General features: G+C 44.6%; 1 pseudogene; it reads left to right on the top strand.

The window, feature by feature from the left end:
- Positions 1-432: 432 nt before the first annotated feature.
- LOC131401263 (nuclear RNA export factor 2-like) lies at positions 433-17358 on the top strand (annotated as a pseudogene).
- The last annotated feature ends 2412 nt before the right edge of the window (positions 17359-19770 follow it).

The raw sequence follows: 19770 nt of genomic DNA, 5'->3' as shown, positions 1-19770 counted from the left end.
CCCATGGGTGCACACACCTCTGTTCTATATAAATCCTGCTCCATTTTTTAAAAGGTTCAACACAGCTTCCATCTCCCCCTCCTCCTGCTCCTCCTCCTCTAAGATTCCTTGCCTGAGAGTGCCATCTGTCAGATAATGCTCTCCTATCTGGACAGGCAGAGGAGTTTCCTTTCTGGGGTTTGTGGGATTGGTCCCTTAGGGTAGGTTGGCACTTTGCTTGCCCTCCCATGGTGTTAGCCTAAGACGTAGTACATGGTAAGTGGACCACTGATGTGTCGTCAAACATGTATTTTTGTTCCCCTTCTCAGAATACAATGATGGTGGTAGCTCACCTCAAGGAAGAAATAAAAATTGGAGTTCTTTCCGAGGTAATTTTGGCAAAAGGAACCCTTGTTATGAACATCGTGGATATGCGCCTTGGCCTTCACACCGCTGGGAGGATGCTGGAAACATGGTGATGAGGGATGTCCAGGAGGACCCCCAAGTAAGACAGTAAGTGAGCAGGCAGCCTGGTTTTCATGTAGCAGCCCCTGGGACTATGCAGCTCTTTCACTCTCCATGGTCTTTTTCTTCTCTCACTGGAAAACTGAAGAATACTCAAAGTGGAATAACGATTGAGCAATCCTAATTGTAGTCCTGCTGTCAAAGAGGCAAAGGTGTATAGAAGACTTTCTTAGCATTTATGGCCACTCACTTTCTCTCCACTTCCCGCCCCCTGCAGCACTCCCTATACCATTCGACACAAATACAGAAGAGTGAAATGTTGTAATGAAGACCATATCCATATGGCTGTGTGGAGAAAGAGAAAACCTCTGGAGAGAGACGTTGGGGGGAACACAAGAGATGGAACCCCAGGGAGCTGGTTCAAGATCACAGTGAGTGTCCTAAAAGAATGTATGGAATGTGCAGGAGAGAAAGGTCAGGAGAGGTGGTGTTGATCTCATGTAGAGACGCTAGGTACTTTACTGGGGACAGTTTTAATCTGTCCTTTTTATTACAAATAGTTAACATTCTTTTTCATCTAAGGGCAAATTCAGAGGAGCCATATGAAGGAAACAGGCTGACTGTAGGGAGAACAGAGGAGACTGCCTAAAGACAAAGACAGAAACTACTGCCATGAAGATGGAGCAACTCCACAATGAATGTCTCAGTTTGGCTCAAGCAGAGTGTGGAGGAGGGGGGTCCAGTCTCTGGAGACCTTGTTTGATGTGCAAGCAGGGTCAGCACTAGTTAGAATCGCCTGGAACTTTATAAAAGGAAGATCATGCCTAATACCTTAAGTTGATTATTTGGAGGAGAGCTTTGGATGGGGAGAAAAGGAATTTAGGAAACCCATATTTGGCACAAACATAAGAAGTAGTTGTCCCTGAAGGTGTCAGTAGTCCCTTCTTTTCAAATCCTTTAAAGCTCAATAGAAGGTTGGAAAAGAACACTGCTGGGTCTGTTCTCCAGGCTTAATTCCATGTTGTCGCTCTTCTCTCCCATCCCTTCTTTTCACCCTTAGATACCCTTGGGAGAAAGTATGACAAGACGTGGCTAATGGATTCAGTCCAGAGCCATTGCAGTGTCCCTTTCACTCCAGTGGATGTAAGAGAAGATGGTGAAGGCAGATATGTGGGCAAAGGGAATGGGGAGAGACCTGGCTCAGCAGGGGCCACTGGCCTCTGACACTGTTGCTGTTTCCTTTAACCCCTGTAGTTCCACTACGTGGAAAACTGGGCTCGGTTTTTTGTCCAGGATGCTGGCGCTGCCTCTGCACTGATGGATATCAGCTACAAGATTTGTGACGATGAGAAGCAAAAGGTGTCTGCTGAGGGCATTACCTGTACCCAGTCTCAAGGGAGGATGACAGGCCAGGGGCCAGTTTTCGTCTTTGGAATTAGAGTTCCTGGTGCTTACTCCACCTCTCCTTCCTGCAGATATCTATCTTGGTCAGTCCTTCCGCTGAACCTCACTCTGTGCACTATAAGTTGGAGCCCAAAGAAATGGAGCAGCTAAAGGTAATGCAGACTCAAGGTACACTGTGCCCACAGCCAGACCCACTTCTTCCCCCAGCCCCCGATTTCCCTATTACTACTAGAGCCTCAGAGCAGCTCTCTCCATCTCTCTCTGCAGCTGACCATGAACAAACGATATCTCCCAGCAAGCTCTTGATCTCCAGAGGATTCGCTTTGACCCAGGTGTGGCTGATAGCAGTAATTCTAGGGTAGCTGAGGGCAGAGAGATCTGCCTGGGAGGGAGACTTAGGGCTGGTAACGTGGGGAGGGGTTGGTGCTGGCCCTGGACCCCTCTCCGCCTTCTCATTCTCTCTTCTTGGCTTTCTGAAGACTTGGTGGACCATGATATTGATATAATCCTGAATCGAAGAAACTGCATGACTGCTACCCTGTAGATCATCGAGAAGATTTTCCCCAAGGTGAGACCTTAGGGTTAGTGCTGATATTATGGTAAAGGGGGTGGAACAGATGGGCTGGAGGGCAGATTTGTTTCCCAGGCCCTAGATAGTAACCATCACTCTAACTCTTCATCCCCACAAGCTATTATCTCTAAACATGTGCGACAACAAACTGTACCGGCTGGATGGCCTGTCTGACATTATACAGAAGGCCCCCACAGTCAAGATCCTGAACCTCTCCAAAAATGAGGTGGGAAGAGGGAGCCAATCAAAGTTGGTTGAGTGTGGGTGGTGGTGCTCATCAGAGTGACGACAGGAGGAAGGTGTAGATACTTGTGGGGAGAGTCATGGCTGGGGGCAGGGGCCCGGGTGTCTCTCTTTCCCTGGGACACCTTTTCTCATTTCTTCCCCATATTTCTCAGCTGAAGTCAGCCAGGGAGTTGGACAAGATGAGAGGACTGAGAATTGAAGAGCTGTGGCTGGAAGGGAACCCCTTGTGTTACACCTTTCAAGACCAGTCCACCTACATAAGGTCAGTGTGAACCCCTGTCATGCTTCCTGGGGACTTTCACCCATAGGAACCTGAACGACCCCTAACAATGCCCCTCCACAGGAGGAGGGAGCATTGGTCCTCTGGGAGGACCACAGGCCCTGCCTTCTCTTTTCTGTGTCCCTCATCTGTGCTAGGAGGGCTACTTTCCTTCCTCTGACCAGCTCACCTCTTCAGGTGCTCTGGGGACTGTTTCCCAACTGTGCACCTAGCTTTCTCTAGCATGCTCTCCCGAGCGCATGCTCCAGGAAGCAGGGCTCCCTTTACTCACCAGGACCAGGAGCGACCAGCCTTGAGCCAGATGCTGGTGCCCTGGACTGAGAAGGGTCCTCCAGACCAAGGTCTCATGCTGACACATGCCTTCCTGCTTCTGAGCCAATATGGAGTTCCCCTCCCCTGCCCTGAGAGGGGTCCTCTTTCCCTTCCTCCAAAAGGGTCTCCCCTCCAATCCCAGGCTGCCATGGGGGTTTCACTGCCCCATGCTGAGGTCCGAGGCCACAGCTGGCTTCTGTCGTGACATCCGTTCCTCTGGCACAATGCCAGGAGCTGCGTACTCCTTGGGAGAAACCTGAGTTCCCTGAGTCAAGGGGCCAGAAGTGGGCCACCGCCAGTGAGAGGGATCCCTGAGGAAGGAGTAGAGGGCAGAGGGCAGAGGTGGTTGAGGAGACAGAAGGACAGGCCTCTCAGGGGCACTTCCCCTCCCTCCCTCCATACATCACGTCATCCTGCCTGGTCCTTCAGAGGATCCCGGGGTCACCCAAGACAGGTGTGATTCCTCAGACAAGGAATCAACTAAGACAGGCACAGGCGCACAGGGCCTATCAGGAGAGAAGGCAGTGATCATAAGAGGAGGCCACAGACCGGCAACCCCATGCTGAGCTGGGGCCTGACCCTGACACCTTCTGGGGAAGGTCTCCTGCCCCCAGGGCTGCTCCATTTCCCATTCCCAGCTCAGACTGAGTTCACACAGGTGAGAAAGTGTCAACCAGTATCCAATGGGCTCCCAGCCCAACAAGGGCATAGTTTCCATTTCTACCTTGAGTCCAGGGCCAACCAGAGCAGATGAAGGAAAGGGCTGCAGCAGGGGAGACATTACCCCTTTCTTCTCTCTACTTCCCTGACCTCCACCACCATGGCAGAGCTACTTTCCCTCCCTTTTCCTTTCTCTCTCTACCTTGTCTCTACATCCCTGTGTCTCTCTCATCTCTCCTCTCTTACCTTCATTGCCTCTCTGTCCTCATCCCCTCTCGTTCCCTCCCTGCCTCCTGAGCCCAGTCTCACTCACCTCCCTGCCCCAGCATCCTGGGCCATCTATGGGGAGTGTCTTGGTCCTGGCAGTATGCTGTACCCTCACTGAGGTAGCCGAGCCCTAGGCTCCCACCCCGTTACCTCTTCTCTCTAGAGACTTCAGTGGGGACTTGGAGGAAGGAAGGGAAGTAGGGAAGAGAAGGAAGCCCTGGAGCCTGGCCTCCAAATGCTATGTTGTGGCTGGGAAAGGAGTCAGAGCAATCTAGGTGAGATCCACCCAGGAGGAAGGAGAGGGAGGGAGGGAGGGACACAGGGAGAGAGAGACGGAAGGGAGGGAGAAGGGGAGGAGAGGGAGGGGTGGAGGGAGGGACAGAGGAGAGGGAGAGAAGGAGGGAATATGAAGGTGAAGGTTTGGAGAGAAATGAAGTGACTGTGCCTTTCAGACAGTCCATATGGCACATGCTCAGTTCTCATCAGGGAAGTGGACCCAAAACCCTTGAAATCAGAGGCTGAGGTGGGCAAAGGGGCTTCTGGATGGACAGAAGACACTGGGGAGCGTTTATGGTATCAGTGTTTTAAATCAAAGGAAGCATTGCAGCCCCAAACTATCAACCACTTCTTTCTATTTTTGGTTTTGGACAGTGCCATCAAGGAATATTTCCCTGACTTGTTACGCCTGGTAAGTGCCTACGTTCATCATTGTCTCTTACACACATTGATGACCTCCACACCTTCCCTCAAGCCCTTTGGATCTCGCCTAGATTATATGTTTGCATCAGACCGTTATCCACTTTATGGGACATGGACTCCTGAAAAAGACATGAATATACTCTCTGGAAAAACGTCCATACAAACAGACACACGTTGCATATAATAGTAGAGACTTCCAGGGCCTCATGATGAAGACACCCACTGTAGTTTTGCCCATGGAATTTCCAGGGCCCTTTCACACCTGACCTCTGACCCTCACCCTCTCCTGGGCCCATCCTTTTGCCTGATCATCCAGGGCCACCTCGCTGATCTGCACTGCTGACTTCTTCTTCCCTTCTCCAGGATGGCCAGGAGTTACTCCAACCAATTATGATTGACATTGACACTCCCTACTTAATAAAGCCCTGCAAGGTGAGGAAGAAGGATCAAACAACATGTGAGGTATTACAAGGGAGGCTTTATGAGCCACATGGTCTCAAATGTCTTTTGATTCTAGGAAAGCTATAAAGGATCCGAGACCCTGAAGAATCTAGTCCTGCAATTCTTGCAGGAGTAAGTACTCCTGGGACCACGAGGAATGGGGAAGGCTGGGAGAGGCAGGGCCACCCAAGCACAAGTCTGCTTGTGGGAATGTCCAAGTCTCATCTGAGGTTCAGACCACAGAGATAGACTGTCTTCATTGCTCCCCCACAGGTATTATTTGATCTATGACTCTGGAGACCGACAGGGTCTTCTCGGTGCTTACCACGATGAGGCCTGCTTCTCCCTGACCATTCCCTTCAACCCCGAGGATGCAGCCCCGTGAGTATCACAGCTCAGACTCTGCTCCTGGGCTCTGTGGCTTCCCAGTAGACACAGGCCAGCTCCTGGAAATACCCACACTGGACAGACCACCACTTCCTGTTCCTCTTTCTCTCCTAGAAGCAGCTTGTGCAAGTACTTCAAGGATAACAGGAATATAAAGAAGCTAAAGGACCCCTGTGCGTGTGTGATGGGGAAGACAGGGCAGGGAAAGGGGGCGTGGAGGGGTCAATCATAGGACACAGGGCGTGGCAGCCCCTGACCTTCGCTCTCCTCCCCCCACAGACCTGCGGTTTCAGCTGCTGAAACACAAAAAAGATGACATCGTGCGCTCACTCTCTGTGTTGCCCAAAACTCAGCATGACTTCAGCTCCTTCCTGGTGGACATGTGGCTCCAGACGGTGAGCATCTGCTTCCTCCCTCAGGCAGGCCCAGAAAGCCGCAGGTGGTTGGGGTTTAGGTGGTTACTAAGCACCTGGGCTCTTCCCTTTCAGGAAAGGATGCTCTGCTTCTCTGTCAATGGGGTGTACAAGGAAGATGAGTGTGTGTGGAGTCCCCACTCCAGATGCCCCACTGCTCCCTCCCCCCAGCTGGGCTCCCTCTCAGTACTCTCCCAGCTTCCCTGATCTCTTCCCCCATCTTCCTCTTCCCTCTATATTTTTCAGTCCCCACTCTGCCTCCAAAACATCCTGCTCTGACCTCTGTCCATGCCTGTCTGTCCCTCACAGCTCAGGTATCAAGGACACAGGCTATGGAGTTTGATGGCTCTCATCCCAGACCCTTACTCTGAGAACTGGGCCAATTACTTAACCTCTCATTTTCCTCATTTGCAAAACGGGGCTAATAATACCCACCTCTTGGATAGCTGTAAAAAATGAATCCAATGAACTTGTAAGGTGGTCATCACAGAGCCCAGCAGGTAGTAGGGTCCCTGTCACTGGGAGCAGATTGTTCCTATTGTTGCCCTCCTCATTCCCAACACCCTGACTCCCAGTGAACAACTGTCCCCTTCAGCATGAGTATCAAGTCAGACCCTGACGGGGCAACTGTGTGAGCATGTAAAGCACGTGCGACTCTAAGGAGGTATTGTTGTTTGTTTTTGATGTGGTAGGAGAGTCTCAGAGTTCTGTCCATGCCTTCACACGGACCTTCATCACTATCCCTGCCAGCAATTCCAGATGAGTACTGTGTTATGAGTGGGAACACCCATCCCATCCTGGGCTCAGTGGTGTGGGAATGTGGTGGTGCAGACCTCAGGGTTTTCTCTAAACGGTGGAAAGCCAACAGGTAGATCCAAGGAGCAGTCTAGCCTAGTGGGTAAGAGCATGGGCTCTGGAGTCAGAACACTGGGTTCTCTTCCTGGCCCCAGCACTCACTAGCTGTGTGACCTTGGTCAAGTCACATGACCTCTTTGTGACTCAGTGTCTTCCTCTGAACATGGAGATTAGACTGTCCGCTCCTTGGGCTGTTGTACAGGGTAAATACGAGTGTAAAATTGTCCCTGGGTTGCAGGTAAAGTACAAATCCAGTGAAGCTGGTAGACAGTCCCTCTAAAGTTGGGCTCTGTGAGAGGGGTAGAGGTACCAGCCAAGGGATCTGGGGGGCAGGCACAGTAGAGTATGGAAGGAATCTGGTTGCTGAGTGGTGGTGGGAGGAGAATCGTTGTTGGGGGTGTGGGGTTGTCCATCCATCAGTTGTCTGGGGGCCCATTTTTCCTCCAGTCTGTGCATCGTGAATGACCAGCAGTTTGTGAGGAACGCCACCCTCAACGAGCATCAGAGTGGGATCTTCATCCCAGTTCCCACACCCACCTCTCCGTGCACACCCTCCGTGCCCACCCTCTCCCAGGAGCAGCAGGAAATGGTACAGGCTTTCTTCACCCAGTCTGGGATGAAACTCGAGTGGTCTTAGAAGTCAGTGCTGGGTGCGCATGGAGATAGGGGCGATTTGGGACAGCTGGGGTGTGAATCAGTGAAACTCGCGGGCAATTTGGAAAAATAACTTTTTGGATATTTTGCTTCCAAAAAATATTGGGCCCATGAAAAAGGTATCATACTATTATGTATGTAAAGGATTTAAAAAATAGTATAATGCTCAATGACATTATCATCTTGTATATGGAAAATCGGAAAGAATCCACCAAAAAACTACTAGAACTAATAAGAAAGTTCAGCAAGGTTGCAGGATACAAGACCAACATACACAACTCATATGTATTTCTATGTACTTGCAATGAACGATCCGAAAATTCATTTAAGAAAACAAGCCCATTTACAGCAGCTTCAAAATAGCAAAATACTTAGAAACAAATATACCAAAAGAAGCGCAAATTTTATACTCTGAAATCCGTAAAACATTGTAGAAAAAAATTAAAGAAGAAATAAATAAATGGAAAGACACCCCATTTTCATGGGTTGGAAGACTTAATATTGTTAAGATGCAGTAGTACTCAGGGGAATCTACACATTCAACGCAATCCCCATCAAAAGCCTTCCATGCACAAATTGACAAGGCTATCCTAAATGTCATATGGAAGTGCACAAAAACGATCTTGAGAGAGAATAACAAAGTTAGAAGACTCACACTTCCCAATTTCAAAACTTGCTACAAAGCTACAGTAATCAAGACTGTGTGTTACTGGCGTATGGAGAGTATATGAATCAATGGAATGGATCAAAGATCTAAAAGTAAGAGCTAAAACTATAAAAATCTTGGAAGAAAATATAGGTGTAAGTCTTCATGAATTAGGCAACCATTTCTTATATATGACACCAAAAGCAAGAGAGAACCAAAGAAAAAATAGATAAATTGGACTTCATCAAAATTAAAAGCTTTTGTGCATCAACAGACACTATGAAAAAAGTGAAAATCCCACCAACAGAATGGGAGAAAATATTTGCAGATCACATATCTGACAGGAATATAAAGAACTCTTGCAACTCAACAATAAAAAGACAAACCAAGTAAAAAATGGAGAAAGGGATTCATCATCAGCATGGTGGTGTGAGAGGATCCTTTTGTCTGTCCCCTTCAGTCTACAGTGAATAAAACATCCATAACCCAACAAAGGCTACATTGCACAATACACCAGGATGCTGGCAAGATCCACACTTTGGTACATATAAAGGTGGGTGAATTGGAGCACATAAAGGAGACTAAACGGGGCTACAGCAGAGGCAGAGCTCAGGATCCTGGATCCCGGATCCCTAGCAGCAGCAGCTGAGCCAGCCACCCTCGGCCCCAGAGAACTCAGTGGGCAGCTGCAGAGGTGCAGGTGTGATGCCAGCCAGCCAGCTGCGGTGGTACCTGTGGCCACAGGAAGCAGAGGTGGAGCCCTATGATCCTGGGCCCCCAGCCTCAGCTCAGAGCCTGGTAGCAGTGGCAGAGGTATGCACAGGACCCTACATCCCAACTTCTGCAGCACCTGTGACCACAAGGTAACAGGAAATAGCTGAAGTGGTGTCCGTGAACCTGGCTCCCTCCCCACTTTTCCCCTCCCCCCACCACAGAGCTTCTGACCCAGGTGATCCCTGATGAGGCTGAGGCTGTCAGCCATCCCTGTGCCCCCAGCAGCAAAGCCAGTGACTGACTGCAGCGAAACCAGCAACAGCAAGGCATTGGTGACCCCAGAAGCACAGGCAGTGATGCCGAGAGTACAAGAAACACCCCAGATAGAGGCAGTGGAGGGTTGACCATGCAGACCCTCAAATATAGCCTGAGGCAGCTCAGGTAACAGAAACCAAAATCTAGCACTATAGCACCACCTATCAAAAAACAAAAGAAAGGCTTCTAATAACTAAGCAGTTGAAAAGTTTGAACCAAAACAAAGTTATACCTAAGTAAAAAATGTGTTTACTACAGGAAATGTGCCAGTAAAGGAATAGCTCAGCAAGCACCACAAAAAGCCGTGGTACAATGGCATTACAGAAAAAAACAATTCTTCAGAAACCAAACATAAAGTCATGGAAGATTATGATCTAAATGATAAAGAATTCAAAATAGCTGTAATGAAGAAACTCAAGGAATTATAAGAAACCTCAGAAAAGCAGTTCAGTGAGCTCAGGAATAAAATCAATGAACAGAGGGAATACTTTACCAAACAGACTGAAACTTTACAAAAGAACCAAACAGAAATTCCAGAACTGAAGAATTCAATAAATGAGATTAAGAATGCATTCGAAAACATTGGAAATAGAGCAGATCCTATGGAAGAAAGAATTAGCAAGCTCAAAGATAGAAACTTAGAAATGATGCTTGTGGAAGTGGAGAAACAACTAAGACTTAAAAAAAATGTAGAAATTATATGAGAATTATCTGACTCCATTAGAAAGGGCAATACAAGGATAATGCATATCCCAGAAGAAGAAAAGAGAGAGAAGGGAGCAGAGAGCTTATTTAAGGCAATAATGGCTGAGTACTTCCCAAACCTGGGGAAGGAACTGAATATACAAATCTACAAAGCTAATAGAACACCTGATCATCTCAATGTAAAAAAACCTTCTCCAAGACACATGATAATAAAACCGTCAAAAATCAATGACAAAGAAAGAATAGTAAAAGAAGCCAAGGAGAAAAAGAAAACAACTTACAAAAAATGCCCATTAGGCTATCAGCAGATTTCTCAGCAGAATCCCTACAGGCCAGGAGAAAGTGGAAAGATATATACAAAATATTGTAAGATAAGAACTGTCATCCAAGAATACTCTATCCAGCAAAGTTATCTTTCATATATGAAAGAGAAATAAAGGCTTTCCCCAGACAAACAAAAGCTGAGGGAGTTCATTGCCATGAACTGCCTTATAAGAAATGTTGAGGGGCCGGCCCCACGGCTTAGTGGTTAAGTGCATGCGCTCCGCTACTGGCGGCCCAGGTTTAGATCCCGGGCGTGCACCGATGTACTGCTTCTCCGGCCATGCTGAGGCCACGTCCCACCTACAGCAACTAGAAGGATCTGCATCTATGACATACAACTATCTGCTGGGGCTTTGGGGGAAAAAAAGGAGGAGGATTGGCAATAGATGTTAGCTCAGAGACGGTCTTCCTCAGCGAAAAGAGGAGGATTAGCACGGATGTTAGCTCAGGGCTGATCTTTCTCACAAAAAAAAAAAAAAGAAATATTGAAAGGAGCACTCCTACCTGCAACAAAAAGGCAAAGGTATACAAAAGTATGAGCAAGGTGATAAAAAGATAGAATCAGAAAATTACAAATCTGAAACAGAATAAGACAGTATATATTTAATTATAACCTAAAGGTTAAAAGGAAAGGAAGAATTAAAAATAACTATAAACACTTCGATTTGGTATCAAACTCACAATACAAAAAGGGGTAATTTGTGACAATGAAAACATAGAAGGGGAAGAGGGAAAGGATAGAACCTGTGTAGTCAAATGGAGATAAGATGCTTTCAGCAGAAAAAGGACTATCATATCTATGAGATTTTTTTTTGTGTGTGAGGAAGATCAGCCCTGAGCTAACATCCATGCCAATCCTCCTCTTTTTGCTGAGGAAGACCAGCCCTGAGCTAACATCTATTGCCAATCCTCCTCCATTTTTCCCCTTTTTCTCCCCAAAGCCCCAGTAGATAGTTGTATGTCATAGTTGCACATCCTTCTAGTTGCTGTATGTGGGACACCGCCTCAGCATGGCCAGACAAGCAGTGTGTCGGTGCGTGTCCAGATCCCAACCTGGGCCGCCAGTAGCGGAGCACACACACTTAACCACTAAGCTACGGGGCCAGCCCCATATGAGATCTTTTATGCAAACCTCATGGTAACCATGAAACAAAAATTCAGAACAGAATCACAAAACATAAAAAATGAGAAACACATCGCAGAAAATCACCAAACTGAAATAGCAGACAGAAACACAAGGAAAAAGAAACAACAGAAATATAGAACAATCAGAAAACAAAAGATAAAATGGTAGTATTAAGTCCTCATATATCAATAATTACCCTAAACGTAAATGGATTAAATTCACCAATCAAAAGACACAGAGTGGCTGGATGGATTAAAAAAACAAGACCCAGCAATACGCTGCCTCCAGGAGACCCATCTCAACTCTAAAGGCAAACATAGGCTCAAAGTGAAAGGATGGAAGATGGTACTCCAAGCAAATGGCAACCAAAAGAAAGCAGGTGTAGCCACAGTCAAATCAGACAAAATAGACTTCAAAAAAGATAACAAGAGACAAAGATGGAAATTATATACTGATAAAGGGGACAATCCACTAAGAAGACATAACTTTTTTTAATATATATGCACCTAACATAGGAGCACCAAAGCATATGAAGCAGTTATTAACAGATCTAAAGGGTGAAATTGACAGCAACACAATAATAGTCGGGGACTTTAATGCCCCACTTACCTTAATGAATATATAGATCATACAGACAGAAAGTCAACTGGGAAACATCAGCCTTGAATGAAACGTTAGACCTGAAGGATTTAACAGATATACATAGAATATTCCATCCAAAAGCAGCAGAATACACATTCTTCTCAAGTGCACATGGAACATTCTCAAAGACAGCCCATATGTTGGGAAACCAAACAAGTCTCAATAAACTTAAAAAGATTGAAATCATATCGAACATATTTTCCAACCACAATGGTATGAAACTAGAAATCAACTACAAGAATAAAAGCTGGGAAAGTCACAAATATATGGAGACTAAACAACATGCTACTGAACAACCATTGGATCAATGAAGGAATCAAAGGAGAAATCAAAAAATACCTGGAGACAAATGAAAATGAAAACACAACATACCAAAATCTACGGGATGCAGCAAAAGCAGTACTAAGAGGGAAGTTTATAGCAATTCAGGCCTACCTGAACAAACAAGAAAGGTTTCACATAAACAATCTAACATTACACCTAAAGGAACGAGAAAAAAGAACAAATGAAGCCCAAAGTCAGTAGAAGGAAGGAAATAATAAAAATCAGAATGGAAATAAATAAAATAGAGACTAAAAAGACAGTAGAAAAGATCAATAAAACTAAGAGCTGGTTCTTTTTGAAAAGACAAACAAAATTGACAAACTTGTAGCTAGACTCACTAAGAAAAAAATAGACAAGGCTCAAATAAATAAAATCAGAAATGGAAGAGGAGAAATTACAACAGATACCACAGAAATACAAAGGACTATAATGGAATACTATGAAAAGCTATACGCCAACGAATTGGGTAACCTAGAAGAAATGGATAAATTATTTTTTTCGTGAGGAAGATCAGCCTTGAGTTAACATCTGCTGCCAATCCTCCTCTTTTTTGCTGAGGAAGACTGGCCCTGGGCTAACATCCATGCCCATCTTCCTCTACTTTATATGGGACGCCGCCACAGCATGGCTTAACAAGCAGTGCGTCGGTGCACGCCCGGGATCCAAACTTGCGAACCCCAGGCCGCCACAGCAGAGCGTGCGCAACCAACCGCTTGTGCCACTGGGCCGGCCCCTGGATAAATTCTTAGAATCATACACCATTCCAAACAGAATCAAGAAGAAATAGAGAATCTAAATAGACCAGTCACAAGTAAACAGATTGAAACAGTAATCAAAAACCTCCCAAAAGACAAAAGTCCAGGACCAGATGGCTTCTCTGGTGAATTCTACCAAACATTCAAAGAAGATTTAATACCTATCCTTCTCAAACTCTTCTAAACAATTGAAGAGGACAGGATGCTTCCTAACTCATTTTATGAGGCCAACATTATCCTGATACCAAAACCAGTCAAGGACAACACAAAAAAGGAAAATTATAGGCCAGTATCACTGATGAACATAGATACAAAACTCTTCAACAAAATATTACCAAAGAGAATACAACAACACATTAAAATGATCATGTCCCACCATCAAGTGGGATTTATTCCAGGGGTGCAAGGATGCTTCAACATCCACGAATCAATCAATATGATACACAACATTAACAAAATGAGGAATAAAAATCACACGATCATCTCAATAGATGTAGAGAAAGCATTTGACAAGATTCAGCATCTATATATGATAATAACTCTCAATAAAATAAGTATAGAAGAAAAATACCTCAACATACTAAAGGCCATATATGACAAACCCACAGCTCACATCATACTCAAATGGTGAAAAACTGAAAGCTATCCCCCTAAGGACAGAAACAAGACAAGGATGCCCACTCTTGCCACTCTTATTCAACATAGTATTGGAAGTTCTAGCTGGAGCAATAGGCAAGAAAAAGTAATAAAAGGTATCCAAATTTGAAAGGAAGAAGTAAAACTATCACTATTTACAGATGACATGATTTTATGTATAGAAAACCCTAAAGAATCCACCAAAACACTATTAGAAATAATAAACGAATACAGTAAAGTTGCAGGGTACAAAATCAACATACAAATATCAGTCACATTTCTATACACTAACAACAAACTAGAAGAAAGAGAAATCAAGAATACAATCCCATTTATAATTGCAAGGAAAAGAATAAAATACCTAGGAATAAACTTAACCAAGGAGGTGAACGATCTATACAATGAAAACTATAAGACATTGTTGAAAGAAATCAAAGAAGACACAAAGAAATGGAAAGATATTCCATGCTCATGGATTGAAAGAATTAACATAGTTAAAATGTCCATATTACCTAAAGCAATCTACAGATTCAATGCAATCCCTATGAAAATCCCGATGACATTTTTCATGGAAATAGACAAAGAATCCTAAAATTCATATGGAACAACAAAAGACTCCGAATGGCCAATGGAATCCTGAGAAAAAAGATCAAAGCTAGATGCATCCCACTCCCCAATTTCAAAATATACTATGAAGCCACAGTACTCAAAACAGCATGGTACTGGCAGAAAAATGGACACACAGATCAATGAAACAGAATTGAGAGCCCAGAAATAAACTCACGTATTTATGGACAGCTAATTTTCAATAAAGGAGCCAAGAACATACAATGGAGAAAGGAAAGTCTCTTCAATAAATGGTGTTGGGAAAACCGGACAGCCACATGCAAAAGAATGAAAGTAGACCATTATCTTACACCACACACAAAAATTAACTTGAAATGGATTAAACACTTGAATGTAAGATCTGAAACCATAAACTTTCTAGAAGAAAACACAGGCAATATGCTCTTCAACCTCAGTCCTATCAGTGTCTTTTGAATATGTCTTCTCAGGGAAGGGAAACAAAAGGAAGAATAAACTAATGGAACTATATCAAACTAAACAGCTTCTGCACAGCAAAGGAAACCATCAACAAAACAAAAAGACAACCTACCGATTGGGAGAAGATATTTGCAAATCATATATCCAAGAAGAGGTTAATATCCAAACTATATAAAGAACTCATACAACTCAACAACAAAAAAAACAACTCGATTAAAGAAAGGGCAGAGGATCTGAACATTTTTCCAAAGAAGATATACAGATGGCCAACAGGCACATGAAAAGATGTTCAACATCACCAATTATTAGTGAAATGCAAGCAAAACCACAATGAGATATCACTTCGTGCCCATCAGATGGCTGTTACTAAAAAGACAGGAAATAACAAGTGTTGGAGAGGATGCGGAGAAGAGAGAACCCTTGTACACTGCTGGTGGGAATGTAAACTGGTGCTGCCACTATGGAAAACAGTATGGAGATTCCTCAAAAAATTAAAAATAGAACTACCATATGACCCAGCTAGTCCACTTCTGGGTATTTATCCAAAGAACACAGAGACACTAAATTGAAAAGATATTTGCACCCCTATGTTTATTGCAGCATTATTCACAATAGCCAAGGCTTGGAAACAACCTAAGAGCCCATCAATGGATGAATGGATAAAGAAGATGTGGTGTATATATATACAATGGAATACTACTCAGCCATAAAAAAGATGAAATGTCGCCATTCACAACAACAGGGATGGATCTTGAGAATGTTATGCTAAGCGAAATACGTCACACAGAGAAAGACAAATACCATATGATTTCACTCATGTGGAAGATAAACAAACACATAGATACAGAGAATGTATTGGTGGTTACCGGGGGAAAGGGGAGGTGGGGGGAGGGCAGAAGTGGTAAAGGGGCACATGTGTACAGTGACAGATAGAAACTAGACTTTCGGTGGGGAACACGATGTAGTCTCTAGAGAAGGCAAAATATAACGATGTACACCTGAAATTTACACGATGTTATAAATCAGTGTTACCTCAATAAAAATAATGGGGAAGATCTGAATAGACATTTCTCCAAGGAAGATATACAAATGGCCAACGAGCACATGAAAAACTTCTTAACCATCATTAGTCATTAAGGAAATACAAATTAAAACGACAATGAGTTACCACTTCACACCCACTAGGATGGCTTTAATCAATAAAACGAATGGGAACAAGTGTTGGTGAGGATGTGGAGAAACTGGAATTCTCATGTGTCACTGGTGGGAATATAAAATAGAGCAGTGGTTGGGGAAAACATTTTGGCAGTTCCTCAAAATGTTAAACGTGGAGTTACCATATGACCCAGTAATCCCACTCCTAAGTTTCTACCAGGAGAAATTACTACACGTGTTCACTCTAAAACTTGTACAGGAATGTTCATAGCAGCATTATTCACAATGGACACAAAGTGGAAACAACTTAAATGTCCTTTAGCTGATGAACAGATAAATAAATCTGGTACATCCATATAGTAGAATATTATTCAGTTATAAAATAGAATACAGTTCTGATATATGCCATGGCATGGATGAACCTTGAAAGCATGCTAAGTGAAAGGAGCCAGTCACAAAAGGTCGCACATTATGTGATTCCATTTATATGAAATTTCCAAAATAGGCAAATCCACAGAGACCAAAAGCAGATGAGTGGTTACCAGGGTCTGGGGTGAGGGGAGGAATAGGGAATGATCTCTAATGGTTAAGGAGTTTCTTTTTGAGGTGATAAAATTATTTTGGAATTAGATAGTTGTGATGGTTGCACAATCTTGTGAATATACTAAAAAGCACTGAATTTCACACTTTAAAATGGCATGTGCATTATATCTCAATAAACAATGATTGGAAGCTTGTATTTTTAAAATTTTCATTTGTTAGTTTCTTGAGCATCTTTCTTTATCAATATATATTAAGCTCCCTTGTTCTTCTGAACAGCTCTATTAGTCGGTTTTGCATTCGGGTGGGCATGAATGCTAGTGATAGACATTTTGGTTTACACTAGGTCTTTCTTTGTCACTACACATAGTGTTCATTCTGGTACATGTGTCCCAGCAAATATGTGGCATAGATTTAATGGCGGCATTGCATGGTCAGCGTGGCTGTACTGCGGTACTAATGGAGATCACCTGTTCTTCTCCCACTCCAGGTGCCTTCAGGACAATGAGTGGAACTACACCAGAGCTGGTCAGGTCTTCACTATGCTCAAGGTGAGGTCTGGGAATCAAGTGGATTCAACAAGGCCATTTCTGGGCCTTCAGGAAGGCCGGGAAGGTGGAGGCAGGTTGCCTGGGAATGAAACTCAGGAAGTCGGCTCTTCTGACATCCTGATTCCTTCCCTCCAGACCGAGGGCAAGATCCCAGAGGAGGCCTTCAAAGAAATCCCCTAAAAGGAGCCGTTGGATGTCGTCTTTGTCTTCATCCCCATCATCTTTGTTTCTCTTTTTTCCAGCCTAAGGCCATGCCCATGACTGGGGGTGGAGGCCTGGCTGACCAAGAACCCAAAGTTAACTCGTAGGCCAGGTAACATAACAACCTGAAGGGTCAGTTGTTCTGTGTGTTTTCCTCACTCATGATGGCTGTTTATTTTCATAATAAAGAGTGATGTTGCACGTTGTATGTTGTGTGTCTTGGATCACTCCTCCCCTGCTCCAACCATGAGCCAATGGGTCCAGAACTGAAAGGCCCTGGCCTCTTCTCCCGCCCTCCATTCACCCTGGCAGTCCCTAGCAGATACATCAGGCTTGGCTCCATAGGTAGTTTGTCAGTAAATCCTATGAGAAGGGATACGTGTTGCTTCCAGGGATTGGCCTCTGGAGACAGTGTGACTCAGCCTGGTGCTCTACCTGGAGGCCCCCAGAAGCAGGCGTGTGACCTGGCACAAAGGGGCTTTGCAAGGGATGCCTACTGGCTGGTGAGGGCTGTGGAATGAAAGAAGGTGAGGACTCACATATTTCACTTCTTATTCCCAGTCTTTTGAATGTTTTCAAAGACCACACTGTGAACAATTTTATGATTTGCACAGCTCACACCATGCTTCCATCTGTCTTCTCATCCATCCACTGTGCTGCCTCCTCCTCCTTTCTGAAGGTGCCCTGTGGGAGGGATCTCGCTTTAGCACCTGAGAGGGAGGGAGAGCCAGCCTGTCTGCCCAGTGCCTTTCTCAGAGAGCTGACACCGGGTGCTCCATGTCCATGGGCTGGAGGGGGTACTGTCCCTTATTTTCACTTCCACACAAACCACAGTGGCACCTGATCTCACATTCTGGTCAGTTCTGTGGGATCCTTCTCATCAACTGGCAAATAGTAGTTCAGAATTGCAGGCAAGAGTTGAAAGGGACACTTGCATAATTTATTTTACACACTTCTGTAATGTTTGCATGTCCGATGACAAGCAGGCATAATTTTTGAAATTAATAGTAGTACCAAATTTCAACTTACAATCCTATAAAGGATGACATAGGTGAGGTACCACCTGTTTACAAATTATGCCTCTAATTTGGGGTCTCTTATATGTTATTTTCTACCACTTGCCACTTTTCCTTTCTTTGTGTATATTTACATGAGGGATCCATATATTGGCATGTGCATGTCTTAAAAATTATGAACTAAGGGATAATTGCCATTATGTAAGTAATAATCACATGTTATTCCACGTAGTGCCTCAATGATCAAAGACTTCAGCCTTCTCACTCAGAGAACAGAGACCACAGTGCACACCTCTCAGCTGCATTGTGAGGAATGAAGGCAGTCTCATACATTAGTGAACAGTCCCAGTGTCTGGCTCAACTCAGGCTCTCTGAGCTGTCTGAGTTTCCTCGTGGGCAGGGACCATGGAATCCATCACATGGCCCCTCTACTTCCTCTCTGCACATCATCAGGCTTCCACATCCTTGGACTCCTTCCCTAGCCAGCTCAGATGCCATGGTCTTCCAGTCACTCATTGTCCTGCCATTCCCTCAATTCCCTTGGTCCCATGACCTGGGCAAATGCTAACCCTGCTGTCTTCCTCCTCATACACAGGCCTCTGTGCAAACAGTCCTGCAGGACAGGTTTTTGGAACTATAAATGCTGAGGCAAAATGTGTGCTTTGCAAGATTATTTCTGAAGTTGGGGGGCAACAGATACTCTCATACATTGTTTCTGAGGATGGAAATTAGCGTATCAATTTCTTAGTGTCACTTGGAACAATTTCATCATATATGCACACATATGTATGTACACACATTTTACATAAATAGAATCATAATGAAGACACAGTTTTGTATCCATTTCATTTTAGTTTTCAAATGTATTGACACAAAACTGTTTATAATATTCACTTGTTTTGCCTTAAGTTTTTGTAGGATGTCTAGTAAGGACTTTCTTTTATTCTTGACATTGTTAATTTGTGTGTTAATTGTGTGGAATGTGAGATAGAGGCTGATTAGGAAGGAAGGCAGGAAATGGGAGTCCCGGCCAGGAGGGTCCAGCAGCAGCTGCTCTGTTAATTTCCCTGGGCTTGGCACACCCTGCTGGCACACAGATAGGGTGGCAGGGAGGCTGGAGCTGTGGAATTCATGTGGGATGAGCTTCACAAAGAGGCATTATTTCCTGTATGTCACTTCTCTTCCTGCCCATCAACTACAAAGGCATCAAGTTCATGGACATCCCCAACAAGGTGCACTTCTTACAAAGGCTGCTGGGGGGGAGTGGACCCCTCGCTGTCCTCCACCAGGTCCCACATCTGTGGGGAAGGAGCCCCAGAAGTAGCTGCAGGAAATGCAGGGGAAGTGGCCTGATGATACCATTTTCCATCTCTCATCTTCAACTAACTTGTGCCTTCCCTCAGAATACCTCTCTGGCTTCTGTGTGGTACTCTCCATTCCCAA

The sequence above is a fragment of the Diceros bicornis genome, chromosome X (assembly GCF_020826845.1).
Source record: "Diceros bicornis minor isolate mBicDic1 chromosome X, mDicBic1.mat.cur, whole genome shotgun sequence".
NCBI classification, from domain to species: domain Eukaryota; kingdom Metazoa; phylum Chordata; class Mammalia; order Perissodactyla; family Rhinocerotidae; genus Diceros; species Diceros bicornis.
This window is presented reverse-complemented; position numbering and strand designations above follow the sequence as displayed.